At 40.2% G+C, this 6068-nt stretch overlaps 2 non-coding genes across 2 annotated transcripts; both read right to left on the bottom strand.

Annotated features, from left to right (window-relative positions):
* Window positions 1–1238: 1238 nt before the first annotated feature.
* Window positions 1239–1311, bottom strand: trnar-ccg (transfer RNA arginine (anticodon CCG)). Its single transcript has one exon. It is a non-coding gene; the product is annotated as a tRNA-Arg (tRNA).
* Window positions 1312–2522: 1211 nt separating this feature from the next.
* trnar-ccg (transfer RNA arginine (anticodon CCG)) lies at window positions 2523–2595 on the bottom strand. The gene has a single exon. It is a non-coding gene; the product is annotated as a tRNA-Arg (tRNA).
* Window positions 2596–6068: the final 3473 nt, after the last annotated feature.

The following is a 6068-nucleotide window of genomic DNA, read 5'->3' as shown; positions in this document are numbered from 1 at the left end:
AAACTGGCCTCTGGGGGCCACAGAAACCATCCATCACGGCAGTTGACTATACAGTAATGTTCAATGCTTATAAATGACTTTCACCATTTTCTATGGAGCATGTTTCATATAGGATAGTATGTTTTGTAATACTCATTTTGACATTGAGATTCTGAAATTGAATATGTTTCTTGAACAGTCTTGAACTTAAAACTGTTATTTCTCCAGTGTTATTTGTAAAAAACAACACGACAGGATTTCTGGGTCTTGAAACTGTTTTCATGCTCTTTCCTTTGGCTGCCATTGGGTGGCGCCATTCAGCAGACATAGCAAGTGTGCATTAAAGGGAAAGTTCAGATTTTCTGAAGTGGGGTTGTATGAGGGACTTGGAGATGCAGGCAGGAGTCCCAGCACAGAAACTCAACTTGGCACCGCTGCAGACGTGGTCAGCAGAAAAACACATTTTGCAGAAGAAAGCACTTTACTCTGGCGCTACCTTTTCTCAACCATATTACTTCTGTATTCTGACACACAGACACGCCTGGCTGTGTCATGCACCGATCAGCTGTTTGGGTCAGTAAGAGGTGTCTGTGCTAGAGATAACAAAAGCAACACTGAAAGCAACAATGAAATTTTGTTTAATACAAGAGGATACCTTTATGAACCAGAGAAGACAGAATACTAATTTACGCAGATGCAGACTTGAGTGGTTTTTCATAATCCTCTTTAGAAAAATGATCATCAGAGTTGTTATTCAGTGCAATTAGGCACAGCTTCTAAGGCTAATATCACTCAGTGGAACATGGTGAAAAATATAACACCTGTTTGTTTGAACAGTCCAGGAAAACAATCTTTGAAAATGCACCATCTTTGAAATCCGTAGCCGAGTTTGATCTCAGTCTGATCTTGCAGCTTTCTGACCCAAACAGTTGATCTGTGGCATAATGCAGAGAGAAGCACAGGCTGGCGCTCTTATGTGTAGGAATACGGAAATACTACGGTTGAGAAAATCTAGTACCAAAGTAAAGGGCTGCTTGACAGCGAGGTAAATATGGCATACACTTAAACAGATAGAGATTCTTTTATTCTGACCCCCTCTGATGTAGTATAATGGTAAGCTTCTGTTTTGCTTTACCCAGCTGGTGGTGTGCCAATTGATATCTAACATGGATAACACTCTGCCTATTGACTAATACATCATATTCAGTGTAGTGATAAGATCTTTTCATGTTGTTTGTGATTAGTTAAGATTTAATTTCTGACCCAGGTGGGACTTGAACCCACAATCCCCAGCTCCGGAGGCTGATGCCTTATCCATTAGGCCACTGGGCCACTTCCTACATGTTATTAATAATGGCATTCATAGATAAACAATGAAGAACTTACAGTAAAATGCCACTTGTTCCATTTTCTCTACAACTGCAGTGCAAATCCACTGAGATAAACAAAGAAGAAGAGTTTTATGTGGTTTTCATTTATAGTTAAGTGTCACTTGTTGGTATGTTCTTTTCGAGATGCCAAGTATAAATTGTAGAGGATGAATAATGTCGCTGTTGTAAATCCCAGTGAAATGTGGTTTCAGTGTGGGCGTTTAATCAATGTCTGAGAATACTTTTGAACCTATTCTTTTAAGTCTTTTCAGTGGAAAAAATGCACACTGGGATAGTTCAGATATTTTAAAGTGGGGTTGTGTGACAGTTTTGAGAAGCTCCAGAGTGATGGCTCTCAACCTTTTTTCCTTGGAGCCCCCCAAACTTGTATTTAAGGAAAGCTGAGCCCCGCCCAAACACACACACACACACACACACACACACACACACACACACACGCACACACACACAGAATAAGTGATTCATTCCAAAGCTCTACTGTCCAAAATAATTAACGTTAACATTCTTTTAATGACCCAACAGAGTCAGCTGTTTTGTTATCATGGAGCTTTAGAGGTCACAGAGTTGTGGTTTACTACGTAGTTTATAAAGTAGGCTGCTACTTTTAAAATGGTTTTGCGTACAGACTTTTATATAAAATCTAATTTTGACAATCACAGAGCAGCCAAAGACTTGGGAACCCCCTGAGATTTCTGGCACCCCCCCAGGTTGGGTACCAATACTCTAGAGTATAGTAGTCGAGAGTCCCTCTCAGAGGCTCAGCATAGTCTAGCTGCAGATGGGGTCAGCAGAAAAGCATATTTAACCACGTAAAAAAAAAAACAAAAAAAAAACACAAGTGAGACAACAAAAAAACGCACTGTGCATAACTTGATCAACACAAAGCAGCAGGCACTTTCAAATATAACTCTCAGCATGTTATTGAATGAACCACCTGGTACAGCTCCCTGTTTCTGTACCAGGTGGTTCATTCAATAACATGCTGAGAGTTATATTTGAAAGTGCTTGCCTTTTTCCAAACAGTTAAGGTGACTTCCCAGATGTTTCTGTGGACATGTCTGATTAATACAACTACACTTGCATTCTCCTTGATCCAGTTAATGGGTTTGGATATTCCCATTCACAATTTAAGGTACACTACCTTAGAGATGCCAACCCAGGTGGGACTTGAACCCACAATCCCCAGCTCCGGAGGCTGATGCCTTATCCATTAGGCCACGGGGTTACCTACTGTAGCTTCATAAACAATTAAGTCGTTTGCTCATTAATTCAATCATAGCCATTATAATAAACATTAAAGAAATTACACTAAAAATGCCTCAGATTTGTCCCACATTGAGTCTGCAGTCAGTCAGTGTTTTTTTTTTATTTATAGTTCAGTCTCAGCTGTTGGTGCTTTCTTTTGGAGATGTCAAGTATACCAAACTGGGCCACTGAGCTAGGAGCATGTATCAAATAAATAAATAAATCCAGGCTTTCTGCAGACAGCGCCACACACACATCCTCAGAGGTCTTAAAATCAAGGTTTTTGTGTCTGTTTACGCACAAAGATATGCTTTTCTTAAAATGTGTCACGATCAACTGTGACAGAGTTGATAGTGACAAAATAAAAAGTTATTTCCCAGGGAGGTTAAAGAAAACGGCGCTGTGTCTCAGGTTGTTTTCCTGCATAATGAGCTGTTTCCCGCTCAGCCTTGGAAGAGTTGAGGGTTTTCAAGTCACCGATCGACAACAGAGAGCGCCGGATAGAAGGTGGATGCATGATTGAGTGAAGGAGGTGGCTGCTGCTCCTTTAACCTCTTATTCTTCAGTCAGTTAATCAATCACGTGGTCACACAATTCAGGAATCCATCAATAATGTACTGTAAATCAACCTAACAATCGATCTGTATTTTTATCAGGGCAGTAGAAGAATATAAATGAGCGTGGCCTGAAGGAGAGGAGTCATTACCAGAATCATGCAGAGGAGAGAGCCAGGAGGAAAAGGCCGGCAGACTTGGCATGGGATGTTGATTAAATTATGGACATCGGCCATCTCGGTACTCTTATGATTTTCTCTGCTTATGAACAATTCGGAGGACAGATGGAGCTGATTTCATTCCAGAAAGGGACAGAAGAGCATAATGTATGCCTTGTCTTCAAATCTTATTAGACACTGATCACAATATTTACATTAGCTAAGAAAGAAGATACAACAATGAAACAACATCATCCGTATTAAAACTGACAAATATATTTTTAGGAATCTAGGGGCCTTCCAGAGCAATTTTTCTCAAAATTTGTGTGTTTGCATGAAAACAAAGTGCAACAAAACTGATATTCTCAAGGTTGTATTTGCAGTATTTCATCATCTTGTCAACAAATATGGTTGCAGGCACAAATCAAATAGAATTATGAAAGTTAAAGTGAAAATCATAAAAAAAAGAGCAGCTTGCTATAGGTGCCAGCAATCTCCATGCATTGTGTTTGAGATGTTTATTACTCTGAACTACATAAAAAGAGAAGAATATTGCTTATGATCAAAAAAAGCATCAGAAGGGAAACAAGAGAGAGCAGAGAAGTGATTGCCAGCTGAAGCTGAAGGTTGATGACTGGAAAAAAAAAAAAAAAAACAGGACGTAACCAACTTTTCTAGGCCAGAGACCCTGATGACCGTGCACAGATGTTTCTCGTCACTCAGCTGTTTTGGAGATGAATGGACATGAGGTCACTCACTGCTTAGAGCTTTTTTTTTTTTTTTTTTTTTTTTTAAAGATACGTTTTGAGAAATTAATTAAAATATATAGCCTGTAGTCTCAGATCGTCAGATAGGCTCCAGAGTTGAGGGGCCCTGAGTGCCAGACATGGGCACAAATACATCAAAAAGCATTTTGTTCAAACTTACAAATATGTCCTCTTCAAATGTATCAAAACAAAATACAAAATCCTGGTTATGAGATGTATTTTATTGCCAACCATACAGAAAAGGTTGTTTGCCAATAAAAATAAGCTTTGAACCTATTTAGAGATGTATTCCTGATGCCAAAGACACCCTCTCTCTCTAGACATGAGAGAGTGAGGAGGTACCATGGTCATCTATCCACTTCTACTCATCTCAGGAGGTTAGCCCTGCAGATTAACACAAACACAGAATTTACAGGCTGCTATACTGTATAAACAAGGTGGACACCACAGTGCTCAGCTCTGGAGGCTGATGTTTACACATTAGGCAACTGAGCCCTCGCAACGTGATCCCTGTGGCCAAAATATCTTGTTATTCCTGTCATCTAGAGAGAAATGCTGAGAGAAAGCAGCTGAATTAAACACCCATCGGTCGTGGAAAAGATGTTATTCCGTTTCAGAAGGGTCAAATTATTGGCCTGCATCAAGCAAAGAAAACAACTGAGGAGATTGATGAAGCTACTAAAATTGGGTTAAGAACTGTCCAATACATTGAAGGACAGTAGTGAACCATCATCTTCCAGGAAGAAACGTGGTTGGAAAAAAAATCTTACATGATTGTTATCAGAGAACATTTAAACATTTGGTGAAGTGTGAAGAGAACTCAAGGGACTGGAACTAAACAGCTGTTTAGCCTTAAGAAAACCACTTATCAGTGAGGCTGATAAAAAAAAGGCTCCAGTTTGCTAGGGAGCATAAAGATTGGACTCTGGTGCAATGGAAACAGGTCATGTGGTCCGATGAGTCCAGATTTACCCTGTTCCAGAGTGATGGGCACATCAGGGTACTGAGCTTTACCCCCATATACCTGATCTCGTACACCATAATTTTGGTTCATTGTAAAACCGTCTGACTGTCTTCATCAAAATTCTGGATTTAATTCAAGCTGTTCACTCCATAGCTGTGTTGCATGACTGTTTGAATGCATCATAGTGTATCACAATGTTCAGTATGAATCATAACAACTTTCATGATGACCCCCTCTTCCAAAGAAGTGATCCTGGGTCACGATGAATTTAAGCCAAGTATGAAAACGCCCTCGGATGGTATTTAAGTATTTAGCAACTCCAAACAGCCTCTCTGACCCCAAAACATCGTCCAAATAGGTCGCACTCACTGAAACACATTTACACAACCGAGCAGACACGCATAACAGCAGGCCAGAGTACACAAACACACATTTAAGTGTTTCAGTGGAAGTTCAAATCCGACATTTTAATAATCCGTTTGAATAAATGAAGATTCCCACAAATTATTCACCCGTGCTTCAGCGAAATGTCCAGTGCATGAACTGTGTGTTGGCCTTGTGGATCAATATATGTGTGTGTGTGTGTGTGTGTGTGTGTGTGTGGTCTTCGTATCTGGCAACCATGGACATGTTGAGAAACTTACTGTTAGAGGTTAAGACATGAGATGTGTCTTCATAAACAGGGTCAGGCCACAAAATAGATTCTACCCAGTCTTTCCAATTATATCGGAGGAATAGCTAAGGCTCGTGTGGGTGTGTGAGTGTGTAAGAGAGAGTGTGTGGTAATAACTTTGTCCACAGCAACATGAAATCCACTTAATCTCCATCCAGTAGTTTACTTGCTGTCCTCAGGGCCGCTAGATTAAAACATCTTCACTGCACTCACTGAACCATGAGTACTGGCCTTGCAGTGGTGTAAGCAGTGTCCTCGCACACAATAGGATTTACAAACCAATTTTTCACAGTTATGGAAAAACTGAGTGCATGCCACAGATGCAGGCTAAGATGCA

The sequence above is a fragment of the Lutjanus erythropterus genome, chromosome 3, assembly GCF_056507025.1.
Source record: "Lutjanus erythropterus isolate fLutEry1 chromosome 3, fLutEry1.hap2, whole genome shotgun sequence".
NCBI classification, from domain to species: Eukaryota; Metazoa; Chordata; class Actinopteri; order Lutjaniformes; family Lutjanidae; genus Lutjanus; species Lutjanus erythropterus.
This window is presented reverse-complemented; position numbering and strand designations above follow the sequence as displayed.